The 19020-nt window shown below is 41.9% G+C and overlaps 1 protein-coding gene across 5 annotated transcripts in view; it reads left to right on the top strand.

Annotated features, from left to right (window-relative positions):
- The first annotated feature begins 3147 nt into the window (after positions 1–3147).
- RALGPS2 (Ral GEF with PH domain and SH3 binding motif 2) overlaps positions 3148–19020 on the top strand; it is a 128761-nt gene continuing 112888 nt past the window's right edge. Inside the window, exons 1-2 of one of the 5 annotated variants that reach the window (XM_052800534.1) lie at positions 10947–11090; positions 12522–12661. The gene's annotated coding sequence lies outside the window, so the exon portion shown is untranslated. Of the gene's footprint in view, positions 3318–3628; positions 3859–10946; positions 11091–12521; positions 12662–19020 lie in introns of those variants that run through there. The other 4 variants (XM_052800533.1, XM_052800532.1, XM_052800530.1 and 1 more) reach the window with 4 other exon arrangements.

Raw genomic sequence — 19020 nt, 5'->3', positions numbered from 1 at the left:
TGTTGCTTTCAAAAGGAAATGTTATATCCTCTATAGTTTGAGTGTTTTCTATGTATGGTGAAGCTAGTTACACTCTTGCAGAGAAGTGTAGCTTCTTTGTTGAGCAGTGAATTATACAAATAATCGTTGCTACTAAAATTTGGGATAAGTATGTCTGAAAAATAACTTCTGAGATCCATAGTAAATAATCACTCAGAAGAATACTTACCTGCAGGTTGGCCAGACAAATACCATTTCTAAATTTGTTCTCTCAGGTGAAAGTGGTGATGGCAAACGTGATGTCCTGTTGGCTGTAAGATTTTCCAGCCATGTTCATTTGGAATGATTCGCGTAGCCATGGTTGTTCAGGTTTGGCCCTCTGCACCCATTCCCTTGCAATCTGCCAGTCACAAGTGACAGTGGTTTCCTGTTACTTTTGACAGCAGCTTTCTTCATTATAACTATTTTGCCACATATTTTCATCTAGTCATTTCCTCTCTTTTTGATGCTTCCTGTGATTTGAATATTTAACAGCACAGCTGCAATATTCAACTAATAATGAATTTTAAAAGGAATATTTAGTATAATATGGAAAATTTGTACCTATAAAATAATGAGGAACATCAGCTATGTATATTGAGTGGGCATCTGAATATTGGAAGGTGGTATCTTGGAAAAGATTTAGGAATCATAGGGGAAAAGCAACTAAATATGGGGCACCAGTGTAAAACTGGCATTTCAGCACTTAAGTGGAATCAGGCATTTCAGTTTCACAGTCTATCGTATATTCTCCTTCCCACTCGTTCCTTAAAAGTCTTTTTCATATGAAATGACGGCAAGACAGCCAACATTTTCTGGTTTTCTCCATTTCATATCTTGACATGTTGCGTGCATGACTGTTCATATACTGAGGACAGATTTCTACTGAACTACTGCCTAGGATGCCTGCATTTTTCTTAAACTATTACCTTTGTTTTAGACCCCTCTAAAATGTATAGCCAGATTTCTTTCCTCCAGTATGTACTATGCTGTATTGATGACTATTTATCAATACTGAATGTTGCTGTGTTGTCTTCCTACACAGCTGGGTCACTCCAAGTATCTTCACAATCTGCCCCACAATTGTGAGTAATTTTGCGTCCTCTACAAATGTTGTCTCTTCTGTACAGTCCTTTTCCTAGATTATTTTTCTAGATTATTTACAATAAAACCTTAAAAGCACCTTACCCATTTGACTTTTCACCATGATTATGAATGACTGTGTTCTCCTGTTTCACCTCCCTTGGTTTTTGGTCCATGACATTGCTTCTTCCTCACAACCTGCTATGTAGTTTTTCTGGAACCACGTAATGAGACAATTGTAAAATGCCTTTCAAAGTTTGTCACCTAACCCCTATATCCACCACTTAACTAATGCTGAGAAGCTTGTTTTATGAGATAAAGTAGTTTGTCTCCTGCTTTAGTGAAGAATAGCTTATGAAAAATTTACCTTTGCTTCCCTCCGCTGAGGTATCTTTACTTCCTTTTTTTTTTTTTTAAAAAGTTGTTGTGGTTCCAAATGTGGTGAAACATTCTTTCCTTTCACTGACTCACCTGCTGAAAACCTTGCAGAAGGATGGCATTTGGCATTCTATTTTCCTTTCATTTATCCTGGTTCAGAATGAGTTTGACACTATGCTGGATTACTGTGGTAAAAAAATACAAGAGGAAAGAATGTTCTCTTTCTAGGCACAAAGCTTTATTAAAATTGGGAAAATGACACTGTACTTAAAGGTAATGCCTTTCTACTTTACTGTCAGACTTGTGCCTACAGTTTCTCAAATCCTTCCTGCCTTATTTCCACGGTTTTAAAAGCTAGTATTGTCTTTCCAGCCTGCTGTACTCGTTTAACCTGGGCCTTTCAAATAATATGCTTTGGATCCTGGTAGCTATATTCTCACCAGTCTGCAACTCTACTAGAAATCAGACACTATGCATAGCAGGTGGCTATATACTGCATTAAAAATGCGTAGCAGGTAGCTATATATTGGACAGCAGCAATGGGTTATCCAGTATACGAACAAATTACTGGCTGCATCTCCCAAGGATGTGAAGGAAGTAGTAACTATCCTAATTCCATGACAGGAAATTCCATATCTTAATTCCATGACAGGATGAAAACAAGTCAATTCACAAGTTAATGAGATTAGGTATTGTTTGCAAAACATTCTGAATATGTATAAATGCTAGCTATTAATTATTGTAATAACTCAGGCTGGAGCCTCCCTGGCAGGGGGCGTAAATGGAAAAGCAGGCAATGCCAAGTCCTGTCTCCACGACAGCTGCATTGCCAACTCCTGCAACTTTATGACAATTCTTGCAAAATCTGGTGGTTTTCTGATAGCTTTCACTCCTGCAATGATGCAAACACCTCGAAGGCCTTGCTTTCCTCTTGTAAGCTAACCATATCCCAACGATTGTGGGAGCAGAGAAAAATCTAGAAAGTCCTTGCACTGCGTTCCTTCTAAATGAATGGATTTCTTAGCAGTGTAATGCCTTTTTTTTTTTTTTTTTTTTTTTTTTTTTTGAGCCAGTCCCTCTCCTCGCCCCAGTTGTCCTTCCAACGGAGGGGAGCGGCGCCTCCCGGGGAGCTCTTCGTCTTTCCGTGCCTCCCAATCCCCCTCGTTTCCACCGGCAGTGGGGGTGCACGGGTGCCGCCCGCACCCAGCCCTTGGGGAAGCGGCGGCGGCAGGGGGGGCGGTGAGCCGGAGCGGTGAGGGCGCGGCGGGGCCGCCCGCGCCCGAGAGGCCCCGTGAGGGGCCGGAGCCCGCTGAGGCGGCAGCGCCGTTCCCTGGCGCCGGGCTGAGGGGAGGGAGGGAAGGAGGCTCCTCGGAGCGAGGCCGCCCTGAGCGCCCCCTCGTCGCTGTGGCAACCCGCGCGGGCGTTGGGGCACGCCCCCCACCGCAGCTCTCGCGGGCGCGCGCGCGCCTCGGTGGCCGTCTGGCGGCTGGCGAACGGGAGGCACGCGCCCGGCCCAGCACACCGTTTACGCGGCGCCTGCGCAGTCCGCTCCCAGCACTGGCGCTCCGCCACACTGGAGGAGGCGGGCCAAGGGGGGGCTCGGCGCGCATGCGCGGGTGGTGGCGGCGGGCGCCCCCCCCCATCCCACTCCCCCCGCGTGCGTGTATGTGTGTGTGAGTGTGTGTGGCGGCGCTGCCGCCGGCTCCCTCGCACCAGCGCAGCCCGGAGGCGGTGAGGCGACCGTGGGCGGAGGGGAGCCCGGCAGCCCCTCCAGCAGCCGGAGCGGCTTCCCCATCCTCGCCCGCCCCCGCTCGTCCATCCCCCCCACTCCCTCGCAGGTGAGCCGGGCTGTCGCGGGGAGGAGGAGGAGGGAGCCGCGTCGGCCGGCGCCCGCCTCCGCGGGGAGCCGCGGCGGGGCTTATTGTCCGGCTTCTCGGAGGAGGAGAGAAAGGAGGCTTAACCCCGGCTGGCACGCCGGGCCCTGAAGGGCTGCCGGCCGGGGATTGGAGGCGCGCGGTCCCCTCCCAGATCCGGGGAGGGTCCCGGCCCCCACCCGCCACCCCGCCGCGGGCCGGCTTTTCACGGAGCCGCGCGGCTCCGCCGCCCACCTGTCGCCGGCCTTCTCACACGGGCGCCGCGGGGGGGCGGCGGGGAACGGGGCACCGTCGCCCGCGGACCGGGCCGGCGGCTCAGCAGCGCCCTCTCCCCTGTCAGTGTGTCCGGGGTGTGTGCGTGTCTAGAGCGACGGCGCTGCCCGCCCCCCCTCCCACCCCCCCGGCCTTGCTGCAAGATGGTGGGATGCGTGGCTGTGGACCGAGCCCGGAGCGCGGCTCCAGTCGTTTATTCCCCCCCGCCGCTGCGTGAGAGGCCGGAGAGCAGGTTGTGGCCTGGATGGGTTGGGGGGGGGAACTGCTCCCCCTTCGGTGTCTAGAGAGGCCTCGGGGGTACGGGGGAGCAGCCGCACACCGGGCGAGGGGGTTGTTTGTGCGTGCGTGGATGGGCAGAGCCGTGTTCCCGGGTGGGTCACCGGGCTGTGCGCCGCGGTGGGGCCTGAAGGCGGGCCGGGGCGGAGGGGGGTGGCGTGGTGTCTGTAGCTGTGTGATACCGCTATCCAGTCAGCCCTTCCCCGGGGGGGCTGGGGCACCTTCCCTTTGAGTGGGGCCAAGTTACCGTGACATGAGGTGCGGGGCAGCACGACCCCGGGCTGGGCGCGGGACACGGGTGGGGGTGGGAGAGGTATTGAGAGTATCAACACGGCGTAGTGTTTCTTTTTTTATATAAAAGGGGGTAAATTCAGAGGACCAAGAGTGTGTTGCCTAGCGGTAGACAGGGATCTGCTTTAGAGGGTGGACAAATAGATGCTGTTTATTTGACATCAGGAGTGTTTGGCATCTTTCTTTCCTGGCAGCAGATGCTGGAAAAGCAATTATATAGCTATATTTTAAACCAAAATGAGTGGTGATGATAGGTAATAGATTGAAGTAACTTGTCCCTGTGCTTTTAATAGTAGCTACTGGCCTGCTGAAATTCTGTGGGTATGTTTATCTATTTGAGAGATCCCTGTACTGATAAAAGGTGCCTTTGTAGAGGTCTTATTCCCAGCCCCCCTTCTGTTCCTATGCTAAACTAAGGGGCTTTGCTATCTACAGATAGCTAGAAGGGATGGAGGCTATTTCTTTTCAAATGGGATAGGTGGATAAGCAGGCAATTAAATGTTTTGTAGGCCTAGGGTTTTTGAGTTTCTCTCGAGACTGGAAAATGTCATAGGATGCACAATGATTATTTTTTTTCTTATTGCCACCTGCCTTTGCAGCTGACTTGATTTTAGTAATATTGTGGTGGTGTTTTGTTTGTAAGCAAAATGGGCTTAACTTTCTGTTCAGATCAAACAGTCATTTATGACCTTTTTTGATTTATAGACCTGTTGTGTTTTTAGTGGTTATGCATGTTTTTGTTTAATGAACTTCAACTCACCGGTTTGGTTTTTTTAATCTTTATTAGGTCTCGGCAGGCCATTAGAAATAATACATGGATCAAAGGTTGAAAAGTACTGTTGCTACTGATACTGTTGTATTATCTTCCTGCAAATGGTTTAATTTTTGACACTCTTAACATCAAATACAGAACAGTGAGAAGTGGAAAAATATATTGTTCCCCAGAGCTTTCTCTTGACAACATAGGTGCATTTTTTTCATGTATTATTGTAAGGTTTGTATCTATGATAATATAGCCAGGGGACTTCCATAGGCACCTCAGCATGAGCTGTACTGGCTCAGGCCCTGTTTCTGTAAATTGATATGATCCACACGGGTGCCAAAACTGCTTGAGTGAATTGGTACCATCAAGTACCACAGTATAACATAGTACAGAAGTTGATAATTGCTCGTGATCTTTACTAGCAGTGCCTCTGGTTACTCTGAAAAATATTTCACGTTTCTGGGATAAATAATTAAATTCCATTTATGTTTTGTGGTTTTGTTGTTTGTTTGGGTTTTTTTAAGGGAAATCTCTCGCAGAAGCAAAACTATTACTGCTTTGTACAGCCTCTGCACATCGCTGCATGTGGATTGTCTGCGGTCTTGCTCAGAAGTTTGCTAAAGCTAGGTCACTTGAATTGAAACAGTGCCCTCTGGTGACATCTGTATTGAGCGTTTGGACTGTATGTAAAGAAGCACTCCTGCTAGTCTGAAATTAAATATTCCTCCCAACAAAGCTGGAGATGTATTCTGCACTGAAATGCTAGTGTGGCATGGCTGAGATGGGGGATGAGCAGTCACTTGCAAATACGTGTGGAAGATGCACAGCAAGTCACTTGGAGTCTGTTAGCCCCCTTGTGAAATATTTTACCTTGTAATTTATTTTGCTGGATTTTGATGAGAAATGTTTGATTCCTCAGTTTAATGAAAAAAACCCACCCCCCCAACCCTCTTAGGAGGTTATCCTGTTTACTGTCAAGTTGGTTTTTTTTCCTCTGAAACTTGCCTTTGTGCAGAATTTTTGGTGGGATCTTTTCCATTCCACAGTTGTATCTTGCTGGTGACTGCGTAGATTGAAAATACCAATGTTTAGATGTTTTATTGATCTTGATTCTCTTGTTTCTGCTCAACACCAGTGAACAAGGATGAAGATACAGGGCTAACTCTTTAACTTCAGTTACTTGTGTAAACTTGATTTTGAAATTGGCTGTGTTTGTATTAAATGCCTTTAAGACTTCAGAAAGCTAATGAAGTCTTAGTATGCTAAGGTTCTGCTTGACATGTCTTTGAATATTAAAAGATTTTAATTGATGAGGACACACCTCCATTTTAAACAGTTTCTTCCCCTATTTTTTTTTTTTAATTGAGATTAGGGATTGATCTTTTCCTTTATATTTGCTTGGAGCTGAGTCACTTGGGCTCCTCCTTTAATTCAATAAATAAAGCTGAGTTGAAAACTTCCTTTAGGGGTGGGGACTGTAATTGGTTGCATTTTGTTGAAGTATAAGACATCAAAGGCATGGTATATTCCTGATTTGAGTGTTGTTTTACAGCCCTTGTTAGAAAAGATACTTAAAAATGCATTTTCAAAATAACGAGAAAACATTTTCTTTACATTTAAATATCTGGAACTGCTGCAGTAGAAATCATCTCTTAATATTTGTGTGTGCATAGTATTTATTGCATGAACAGAAGCTTTGTGGGCTTTGTGTTTTGTCTATTTATGAACTAATCGCCTTAAAAGGCTGGTGAAGCAAGAGTCTTAATGTTACAGTTGCGTGTTTTAAGTAGATGCTCTGTATGCTTAGTCCCCTAGAATGTGCAGGTGTGTGACTGCAACTCTTTCCTTTACAAAGATCCTTAAAGGCCTTGTAGGACTCCAGGGAAAATGGCATTGGAATCCTTCTTGTGGGCAAGCTGGTACCACCCAGTATTCTGCTGAGCAGAAAGGGGACGTCTGAAATCAGAGCTGGAGCAAGGCAGTTGTGGGGTGTTAGATAGAGGGCTTGCGACTCTTGCTGCTGTAGTGGCAGTCCAGTCACTGGGCTAAGCTGGTGGCAGCAGGTAGCTTTTTGCGGTTAGGAGGAGCTGCGTAAAGCAGAGAAGGTAGGGGAGAAAAAGGAGAGGGTGGCCCAAAGTCACAGGAGGGGAGGACGTATTCAGCAGCATGGTACGTTCTGAACAGTGGAGCTTCTTGCTGTGACTTTCACAAGTTAGCATGGTGTAAATGATGGTCATTGAACCTGCTTGCTGGCTGAAGAGGAGGGTGTTTCCTGTCCATGTTTCAGTTTATAGGAGAGTTTGTCTAAAAAAACTGACCTGTTCACTGAATCTTAATAGTAAAATAAACCACTGGGAAGTCTAGTGGGCAAGTACTAAGTATTTTAAAGTACAATGTTCCTGATGTGTAAAAGGTTAATGTTCACTCTCTTGGGCTCACTGCTCTGAGGTGTGCTACTCGAGTGCACTGGCAGCTGGTCTTTTCAAAACTCCCTACAGGCTTCCAGATGGGTTGTAGACTGTCAAATGGCACAAATGGTATCTTCCTTGAACCCATGGAGATGCCTTGAGAATGCTCTCAGAATCCTTGCTATCCCAGCCTTATTGTCAGCATTGCTTTTTCCACGGCTGTAACTTCGGTGCGGGGAAGTGACGGCCCCCCCATGCTTACTGTGCGCCTTTCCGTAAGTAGGGATGGGACTCCCTTTTCCTTCCCCTGCCTGTGTTGTCTTACAGTGCCGACTACAAGAACGACAGTTTAAGTAGAACTGCAGGGCAATAATGCTGGGAAAAAAAGAAGCTGTGTACCTTGGAGGTCCCAGAAGCTTTGCCCTTGTTTCCATAGGGCTGCACCGATCAGGCTGTGTTTTGGCTCTTTGTGACTGTATCGGGTGCATCAACACTGTCAAGGTTTCCTGCCCTAGAAAATCTCTGGCTGTGCTGCAGTGCACCTCTGTCTGACACCAACAGGCTCAAGAGCTGCTTGGTCAGAATATCAAGAAACGCACTTGTTACCCTCTTGTACGCATCATATTTGTGGTTTAAAAACCTGCTTATTTCTCAGTGTTAAAGAGCAGCCTCCTTTGTTAAAGATTAAGCATGTAATATGGCAGTTGATATGATGCCAGATTTGAGAGACCATTGCATCTGTTGCTGCTTGATGTTTAAATGGAAGCCCTCCCCTTTTTTTCTCTTGGAGGCAGATATTGCTTGCAGTTCCCTATGGGAGGATTCATCTTGGTGCAAACTCTTAAGAATAATTATTTACTCAGTTTCTTTGAGGTGTTGGACTTGTGACCTATTCTCCATGCCTGTTTCAGAATTTCACTTATATGTATACGTATGAACATGTTTCATAGGCAATGTAAGCTTTAGATTGCAAGTGAACGGGGAGAGGCATGTGCCTGCCCTATTTTCTCTGGTCTGTCTGGGGAGACTGTAAGTCTCCCTCATATATTGCAAGTGTGGCCGCAACAGTTAATGTAGCTCAGTGCCTCATCAGCATGTAGTTGAGATTTGAACATGGATTAGAACAAGCTGGCTGAAGTTCAATCCAGATAAAATATACATGATGATGTGGATGTAATTATCAGCCTTCCTAATTGAAGGAGTGCATTTGCCATTAGGTAGAAGTGTTAGAGCCCTCTGGTGACTCAAGTTTATTAGTTGTTGTTCTTAGCAATCATATTGAAGCAGTAAAATCAGGGTGTGTTTTTTAAATCTTGGACTAGAAGATTGAGACCTCCTAACCTGATTAGAGCTGACTAGAATTTGGCTGGAAGTCATCTCTGCTTCTCCTCCCATTGGTTTTAGAGCATTATAGCAGTTCCTAGTGCAAGTAATGAAGTAAAACTTGGGGAGAGCCTGGGTTGGTTAAGGAAGGAAGAAAGAACAAACAGCATGCCCGGGCATAAGCAGAAATGCCAGAGAGGGAAATTGATCGTTAAGCTTGCTATGGGGTCCTCTGCCAAAAAGTGGTTGACCCAATCTAGTAATTTCTTGGAGCTCGTCAATCTTTTCACTTACACTGCTTGTACTGTATGTCTCTAGGCTGTCCAAGGGCTGAAGTGCTCAGAGTGGCAGAGAAATGCATTAATGGGGGTTGCAGAGGAGAAGCCTGAGATACACTGGTTTTCATGCTGTAACTCCATTTTAAAGTGATTTGGAGGCAAAATGTGGTGCAGAAGGTTTTGCTGGATTTGGAGCCGTCTCGGTAGGAGTCAGTGGCACAGATGCTTTGGGATATGTATGTTACCTCTTTTTCTCTTTAATGGAGCTGTGGTATTGGCAGCAATCAATTAAGTCTGAAGTGACCTAGGACTGGCTATCAACTCTGACCATTGTTGCAGTAGCATGGCATTAAAAGCTGTTTGATTTGTGCCTCCCTTATTATTCATTAAGGGACAGCTTTGAGACTGTGGAATTTGCTCTCCTTGAGATGGGCTCAGATTGATTGTGCTGGGGAAGAAGAATGTTGATCTTCTAAAAAAAAGTTGAAGGTGTATTTCTTAGATAATAGTGGCTAGATAAAACTGGCGGAGATCCTGAAAAAGTGATCTTAATGCCGTTTGTAAGTTGGATTGCTTTTATCACACTGTTAAGGTGCCCAGGGTTTGGGATAATTGTCTAAACTATAGTATTATATTTTCATTTAGATTTAGAGTAAGTGGTATAATGTCACAGAGTGACTGGAGTTGGACCAGTAAGTAAATAAACAGGACTAGTACAAAGCAGATTTTCTGCTGTGATACAACCTTTTCAGATTAATGCATAGGCAGGCAGAAGCCTCCAATGAAAAGCTGAAAGTCTCAATTTACTAAGTTTTTCTTTGTAAGTTTTATGTCTGAATTTTTATCTGAAGAGGCATGTAAGCACAGGTGGACTTGTGACTTGTTAGTTCCATGTAAAATTCAAATTTATAAACTCTTTAAAAGCTTGTGTTTCTAGTCCACCTGTTTCATTGCCAAGTTGTTAGTTTGATCTTCTAATTGCTGTTAAGTTCTGTTACTTTCTTGATAAAGTTGGGGTCCTCCACAGTTGTAACTAATTTAAATTGGTTTGTAATTGAATTAAGTTGTGAACCCAAATGCAGTGGGGCAGCTTATTTGACTGCTCACTTCCCACACTGTTTTGGCAGAAATACTAGTAGTAACTGCATCAGGGAACTTACCCAAGAAATTAAGGGGTTTTTTTCCCTTGCCTTATTTTTCAGTTTGATAGTTCCTCCAAATGGTTTATTCTTCAGCCATACAAAATCTTGCACTGATGTCATGGCAGAGAAGGCAATGGAAAAAAGCAATTAGTGGTGGAGATGACTGGCAAGTACAGAATCAGAGTTCCCATAAACCAGCTGAAATCAACTAAGTGGATCAGTTGTCCCTTCCGTTATAGCTGAGCTTGTGGTGTGCTGGTTTCAGGTATTAGAGCACAAGCTCAACTATATCTTGAATCCCTAGCTGGGTTTGCAAGTCTGGGAACTTGGGAAAAACTTCTTAGCTTCAGATTTCATGCAAAAATATTTGAGACATTATAGGATCCTTGTGACGTTTCTGAAAATTCTTTTTGCATAGAGCTAAACTTAACAGTCATTGCATCTTTTACAGTAGGGTGGTGGAGTGGGCTGGAAATGATGATGGTGTTACTGGAAATTTGGTAATACAGCCTTTTGTCTGATCAAGCAAAAACTAATCCAGAAGCCTGTGAAGTATTTGGGGGATTCCAAAAGCATCTGCAATCAGCTTGCTTGTGTGAAGTGTTAGAATGCTGGTAGCATCGTATAGTTTCTTAGGTGTACATTTTGGATTTCAAAATGCACATAAATTGTTTGAAGTGCTAAATCAATAAAAGAAAAAATGGCCCAAAGATTTGGGCTACTCTCTCTCCCATTAATGCATCACTGTTTTGTGCTGTCACTGATTAGTAACTCTAATATCATGAGGTGTATTGATAAAGCATATGGTTAAGTGGATGACTCATAATCATTGTATTTCCTCTCCTACTCTGTCACATAATTAACTTTCTCTGTGTGGTTAAAGGGCACCTGAACTGTGCTGCCGTTGCTAGCAAGTCCAGACCGCTCTGCCAACAGCCTTGTCTTTGATTACCAGCCAGTTTTCCCATGTGCTTTATTGGTAAGTATACCTGAGTAGCGGCAGCTATCTCATTTATTTTTAGAATAATAGTCACATACTTTTAGACTGACCAGTTTGTTTAGGCGTTAGTTGTCAGGTTTGTCTGGTAAGTATCTTTAAATTAAATTTTGATATTCTTATTGATCAAACTTTTATGGAAATACACCAACAGGCATTTTGGAAAGGAATGATGTATGAGAAGAGTGGAATCTGTTGAGTTCAGTCCTTTCGTGCAGTTGAGCTGATCTTCACGTATTTTCTGGAGCTCTGAGTGCCAAATTACTGAAAGCTTAGCAAAATTTCTTCTTAGCTATACACTAACCCTGTGCTTCTGAGAACCATGAATATGGTGGATAGTGAGCAGCCTGAAACTTGAGCTGTTTGTTAGGGCAGATAAAACCTGGGCCTTGCAGGTCTGCCTTAAGGTAGGATGAGGATAAACATTATCTAGGTACAAGGTTTTATTAGTATTACTTTTTAATATGCCATGCATGGATGGTGTCAGGTGTGCTGCTTCTAATGAAACTGTTTTCCATTTTATTTATATGATAATAGCATATGTCCCTCTGTAGTAGAAATGTTTTTGCTACTTCCTGTTTGAAAAGTGCTTGGCTAGCCACCCTTTGCTGGTTGACTGCCCTGTTGATGGTACGTAATTTCTTCTAATCATCTTTTATTGTTTTTTTTTCCTCCCAGTCTGGGCCTACTTTGGATTTATTTTGAACAGATTTTGCCAGATAACTCTTTGATAATAGATTTTGGTCGTCTTAGTGATATGCCTGGCTAAAAGTGCTTTTCTCTTCACTAGTGGACAGTAACTTTCTTTCTGATCCAGTCTAGTGTATGGCATTTCCAGTCATGGTAAAAGATAAATTTTAATGGTGCTTTAAACAAGGACATATTGTTTTATGTTGCACAAGGTCTTAATTACAAATATACCAAAGGTAGTACCAAATCTAATCGCAGTTTGAACCTGTGATTCTTTGGTTATTTTTTTATACCCTTGTGTAGATCTAGCTATGCTGGCAGAAAGTTATTTTATTTGTGGAAGTTGTTCAGCTCTAATCTCAGTATCTATTAAAGTGTTTGAAGTGTCCACCCAGAATACTTCTAAAGGAATTTGGAGAGGAAAATTATGTTAACCAAATTGTAGTCAGGAGATCAAACAAAAAGTCAAGCTTGATACTGTTTTCACTTGAGGTGGGTGCCAGATGTACAGTGTTTTATAAAGCTGAAGGCATATTAAAGTCATATTAAAGAAGTGGAAAAACTGCTTTGAGGTACAGTATTTCTGTACGTTTGAAGAATGGCAACTATACATAAGCAGATAGTGTGCTTTAGGACCTGCTTGCAGATAGCACTTCCTCAATGTCTGCATGTAGTGGCTTGCCCTTGTACTTGTTTAACTTGCTGACTTTTTTTTTAATGTGGATAGGGTCTGTGTGATGACAGAACTCAAACTATTTCATGCTGTGACTTGTGTTTAATACTTCTGAAAGGTCCATCTTGACTCTTTCCTGAAGCTTAGTGGTGGAAAGGCTTCTTCATTAAGACCTAGTTAATGTTTCGGATAAGGTAATTTAACTTCTCTTAGAAGTATTCATACAAATCTGTGTATAAGTTAGCATTCAGGGACTTTGGTTTGTTAGAGATGTCTAAAAAATTTTGTTAGACACCAGTGATCAGAACTGCTTTAGTTTCTTCTCTTTTTAGTAGCGAATCCTGTATGACTAGGAGAGGGAAAAGAAGTATCTGTGTATTTGTTGTTACATGATCCCAAATAATTTTTTGTATGTACAATGGAAAGTTTTAAAGTATTTAAGGTGACATTGTTGCCTTCCCTGTTCAATTTGAGTAGTTTATGGGAGAAAACTGAAACACCCATGGGTGTGGAAGCAGAGCTGTACACTTACAGCATGTTCTTGTTGTAAGTCCAAAGTGAATATATGCAAAATGGGTATGAATTTTTAAACAACTTTAGACTTAAGAGTAACAAAGGTGTATGCGCTAATGATTTGAGGCTGACACAGTTTTGTTGAGAAGTAATTCTTGATTTGAATTTTATAACTTAGTTATAAGGCAATAAAGACATTAATTGAAAGGGTATTGCTGAGGCCAAAAAGCCCTTTACGAAGGATAGCTTAGGAAAATGTGACATCTGTTGTGCAGATCTACATAATAATATAATTCAGAGGTGTGTTGTATTTGTGTTATGGTAAGTTACATAGACATGGAAATCTGGTTAGCCTGTGTTAAGTGATACTGCTAAAAAGAGAAGCTAGTTTGATAAATAATGCAAGTAGCTAACATGCAAGATGTCTTGCTAAGCTATTATGCCCACAAAACTTTTGTTAAATCCCTCATTTATTTGTAAACAAAGGTATAACATAGAAAAGTTGAGAGCTTTAAGTAATTATTCAGCTGTACCTTTTTTTTAAAAAAAGCTAGCTCTTATTTTCATTATTTAAAAAATATCCATGGTTTTACATACTTTTTCTTCCCCTCTTTCTATGAAGTGATAGTCTTAAGTGGAAAACAGAATCAAGCAGTAATGGAGTTAAAGGATGTGGACAGAAGTGAGATCTCTCCAGGGAACAGGAAAAGAGACAGACTTCCCTTGCTGTCTTGGGATGTGCTGGAGTTTCTGTGCTGCTTTTAGGTGTCAGATTTCTGTGTGGACTGGTACCAAATGTCATGGATATCTTGATTTTACCTGTTGGAGTGAGGGAGGGAAGATGAGGAGAAGTGATGGGCTTCAGCAACTGAAGTTTTTGTTGCTGGTCTCTTTCTCTGGTGTCATCTTTCCCTATTACATTCTAGGTCGTTAATGGAATTGGATATCTTTTTTTTTTTTTTTTTTCCCCCCCAGGGCAATAGGGCGTGTGTCTATGATCTTATCATTGGACTAGCTGATCGGTATTTCTTTGTGGCTTTTTCTGTGTTTATGGTTCTCCTAATGTTGGTAGAAGTGCTTTGCTTACAGGAAGAAAATTGCAATCTTTTGGAATTTGTAATTGGCATCTCCTCTAATGCAGAGGAGGCCAGCGTTTTTTAATGTAACAATCTTCAAAATCAGAAAACACATCTTGGAAGAGAAAAAGGGGTCTTGCCTAGGTTGGAGATGCCATTTGCAAATTGTGTTCTTTTTGGGGGATGGGTCTGTGTTGAGCACACAATTGGATCCCAGAATGAATTGATGTTGAGTTTGCTTCATTCCTCAGTGAGGGAGCTGGCTTATGTGGCAGTCTCTGTGGTAGAGCAGCCCCGCTGCCTGCTGTTTGATAGCTTGGTCAGATTTACAGTGTATATTAGCCACATGCAACTCAGCTGGAAAACCCTCCTCTGTTGTTTGTGAAAAAACTAGATTCTTAGATTGGAAAGACCCTGTAAATCACTATATGAGTATTGCATTTAAATTGGTAGGTGTGTTTGCTGGTTTCACTGAAGCTGTTTTTCTCTGTTGTCTTGGAGGTAGTGGAAGATAAGTTTGTGTAGCTCATTAAAATATCTTGGCTTTTAAGTGATAAAGCTGTTTCAAAAGCATACCACCTGCCAAAAACACACTGACCATGTTGTGGCTAGTGACTTCAGTGGTATTTCAACAGTAAGGTACCAATACTCTATTTATGATGTGGCTGGCTCTCGTTTATGTTTAAATAACATTCATAACCAAAATGAACCTCCCTGGCTTGGCAAGCTGAATGTGAAACTAACTAAAAAATTAAAGTATTTTCAAAGTGCAGCCAAGGTATTGGCTTTTTCAGCCATTCTTTTAGCAGGTAAGAGGCAACTCGCTTCCTGGTAGTATAGAATGGGGAAATGAATTACTCATTTGTGTGGGGTTTTTTTTTAATTATTATTTTTAATTATTCACTAGTATGGATAATCTTGGCTTTGAGACAACACTGAAAGATCTGAATTTATTTAGTTAAAAAATATATATATATTGAACTGTAGAAAAATTTGTCCATATATTAATTTCTTTTACCAAATTCTTTGTAGTTCAGATTTTCCAAATCCTTATGGGCAGTATCGGTTGAATCTGTCATGGTGGTGACACCATGAAGTGTTGCAGTATCACCAAGTATCAAAACACAATGAAATCTTTTGTCAAAGGTGTAGCAGGGCTAGGAGAAGTGAGTGCGGATAGGGCTTGTGCATTCTCTCTTGTTGCTTCTGCCCCTCTATGATACCCAGCTGATTTGTTGTTACTTGCTCATTGGACTCTATTTCACAACATGAGAGGTTGCAGCTTTTCTATTCCTGGATTATGGCCTTCCACCACCAGTACACTTCATTTCTCATTCTGGGGTCCACAGGCTTTCTCACCTCTGAACCTGTGTACGCATGTCTGGCAGTCTTGCTTTTCTGTAATGTTTTTTCAGGAAGGACAAAATGGACTGTGATCTACCTCTGGTGCTTGTTAATGTTGGGGGGGAGAGGCCACATGAATAACATCTTCCTCTGGGCTGAGTAACCATTGCAGTGCTGCTTTTCCTAGCTAAGAGAACATACCCATGCCACAAGTTGATTACTTGAAGTCATGCATTTAAAAATAGCTTTCTGTGACTATTCTGGAGGATCTTCTTTGTATTTATTATGAAGTAGAATGTTTTTGTTGGAGGCTTGAAGCCAAATTTTACCAAATCTTCCTAGAAGGAAATAAGGGAAGATTCAAACATGTTCAAACGGCTCTCAAGCCTTTTTAATAATGTTTATCTACTCTTTTTTGAATCTAACAAATATATGTAAAATTCATATCATCAGGAGAGCAAGAAATGAAGTAGATTGTGTGGTTTGATTCTGCTTGATCAGTGTTTTTGGATATACTTCTTTCTCTATGAACTTACGCATTGTTTTAATTAGATCGTTAATGCCTTTTGTGTTGTCTTTAAACTAGGGAATCAGAATACTTTAGGGGGGACACCTGGGGGTCATCTAGTCCACACTGTTGCTCAGGGCATGGCAAAGACAGATTATTAGTAGAACGGTTTGGAAATACTGCAATGTAAAGTATTTTAATATATCTTGTATGTCACCAAAGAATGCCTTCTGGAATTGCAAATTCACACAATTTCTGAACAGGGACCTCAAATTCATTCCTTGCTGCAATATTACAGTGATAAGGTAATGTGTCTTAAACTCTCAATAATCAGGCATTAAAAATGCTTAAATGGTGCAGAATTTAAAAGCACACAATTCTGTGTAACAGGGCTCTCCAACTGGCAGCTCATGGGCTGTGCTCTGCCTCTGCAGGGCAACAAAATGTCCTGCTGGCAACTGGGGTGACTGTCCAGCTCTCCCACCTCAGTTTGTTTCCCAGCACAGCTTTCTCTTCACTGGGGCTTTTCAGTTGATTCAAGCAAGGTTACTGCCTGTTTAGTGTGCAGTGTCCACTTATATTTCTTAGGTTGACAGATTTCCTTGTACCTCCAGGACAAGAATGGTTTAATGTCAATGATGAAGCAGTATCAAATCCTTGTCCAAATTCTAACTTAGGCTGCTGTTTCCAAATACTTAAAAACTGTCCCCCAGACCCTTTCAGTTCTCTTTATTAGGCATGGTCTTTTTCCCATGTTTTTCCTCTTATTCAAGGGGAATCTTATGTGACAGCAAAAATGTTCATCTTGGCCAAGCTGTGTATTTATTCGGGTGGCTGAATTTTTTTTTTAACTTAAAACTCTTAACGCAGCAATACAGGGCATAACAGGGTCTCAAAGAAGTGTTGTATTTTCATTTAGATGAGATGAAGAATTAGCTTTAATTGGTTTGTCCAGAATGGCTAATCTCTGTTGTTTTAAGAGTAAACCAGCACTATTGATTAGTCTGGGCCAGAAGATCCCCTCTCTGTAGGGGAGCGGGGAAGACTTCTGTGCAAAATTTAAGGCAGAACATCTGCAAGGTTTCCTGCCAGAAGTTGCCAGAGAACAGAAAAGCTTACTTGGTCGGTGTTTTCGAACAAAAGCAAAGATCCTCAGATCCTGATTGTGATTTCCCCAAGATTTGCACTACTGTGCTTTGTTTTAATACTGGGATGGTTTTGGTGATTCTAGAAAGGAAAGCAAAGCATTTTCTAATCAGTGTGCTAAGATTAGAGATTTCAGCTGTTAGTACTAACTGAAGTAGCAGTTTTTAGTAGATTTTTTTTTTTTGGAAGGTGCTGGTCTGTGAGCTTTTTAAAGATACAGTTAACATCACTGAATAGTCACATAACAATGGTTTTTGTATTTCTAATTGTGATACCCTGCCATCTCGTGGTGTGGACTTTCTTGCATTATAGCATTCTAGATTTACTTTTTATCAATTAAAAGATTAACACAAAGATGAATGTAATTTTCTTTTTAGTTAAACGAACCATTAAACAGCATGATTTCCTTAAGAAGTAGTGTTATCTGCTGTAAAACAGTAGATTTACATTCAAAACACCATCCTCCTCCAAATTTCTTATCAAAACTAGATTGTGTACAGGCTGCCTCTGTCATTGCTATTGGACCCAAGTTTTCAGCTTGCACGTATCTGCACTTAAATCAATTTTTAATGCATGCATCCATTGATTTGGCAGAAATGGACACAGCTGCATTTGATAAGCCTGAATGACATGTTTGAGTAATAATTATCCAGTCATCCACTGAATATCTCAAATATCCAAGTACAATTTGGATAGGGTATTACTTGTTAACTTACTGTGCTGAGTTCATAGTACTGGAATAATCTTAAAAATCCTGCTTGACAGACTGTATCGAAGGCATACTGGAATCTTTGTGTGTGGGGTAAATGAGCTGGATGCTGTTATTCTGTCAGCAGTTGCCACGCTCTTCAAGGCATATAACAATTGCAGGATTCCCCATGCTTTCTGAGAGATCTGGAAGAAAATGCTTGTTCCTGCTTTGAACATGTTTAGCTGTTCTCACTAGGCTTAAGTATCTACAGCTTTTCTGTTCCTTTCAAACCATGCAGGCAATCAGCTTGTGTGTGTACATGTGCATCTTGTGCCTTTACTTCTTTAATGCCAGTAAACTGTGTCAAGGTTTGTGTTCTCCTTTGCTGGCTTGCTGGATCATATTGCCACTAAATCCGGTGTAGAGAAAAATGATATATGCACCTTTTTAGCAGTTAATGATTTTTGCATTGCTCATTTGAAGCACAGCTCACAAACAAAATACCATGCCTCTACCTCCTTAGGAAGCAGTTTGAGAAATTACTTGATTTCCTTGGTCCCTGGTCAGTTTGAAGTCATGTGTGCTGTAAAGAGCCTTATCATTAATCATTCCCCTGCAGTTTGTCTTTTTCCCTGTTTTGTGACAAGAATTTGAGGCTTGCCTTTTCTACCATTAGTTTTGCATGGTTCTTGTGCTTTGCCAGCTATGCTCTTCAAATTAATGCTTATGCTACATCTCAGTGTCTTTTTTGATGTCTTCTGGAAAACATTATATTCTATGTCAGTTACACAAGTTCTACAAACTCTGTAGATATTTATTATGTCATTCCTTCTTTAGAGCAGATCCTTTCATCAATAATGTAGATAGATGGCTTAGAAATAGCTCCAGCAGGACTTTCATTTATACTGTCTATTTACCTCATAATCACATTTAGTTTTCCTGGTGATTCAACTGTTTTTGTTGGTGCACAAGAAGTAATGTGGGTATACCAGAATTTCAGGCCTTCAGATAAATTCCTGTCTGCTTTGAGTATCTAAAGAGACAAGATTTCCCTGCAATCTACTTGTAAGTTTCTGTTTTGGTAACAAGAAAAAAGTCTGATACCAGCTTAAAAATATACTCTCCTCCTTCATGAAAATGTTCACTCTTAAGTTATTTTAGTTGAAGCAAATATATGCTTGGTCTCCAATTTCAGACGCTTTGAGTAGGTCATTGACATCTGGTTAGGCCAGCTGACAAATCCTCCATGGATTTATCTGGTTGTTCTTGAACATT

This window comes from Harpia harpyja, chromosome 11 (genome assembly GCF_026419915.1).
Source record: "Harpia harpyja isolate bHarHar1 chromosome 11, bHarHar1 primary haplotype, whole genome shotgun sequence".
NCBI lineage: Eukaryota > Metazoa > Chordata > Aves > Accipitriformes > Accipitridae > Harpia > Harpia harpyja.
Note: the sequence above shows the minus strand (reverse complement) of the source record. Positions and strands in the feature narration are given on the sequence as shown.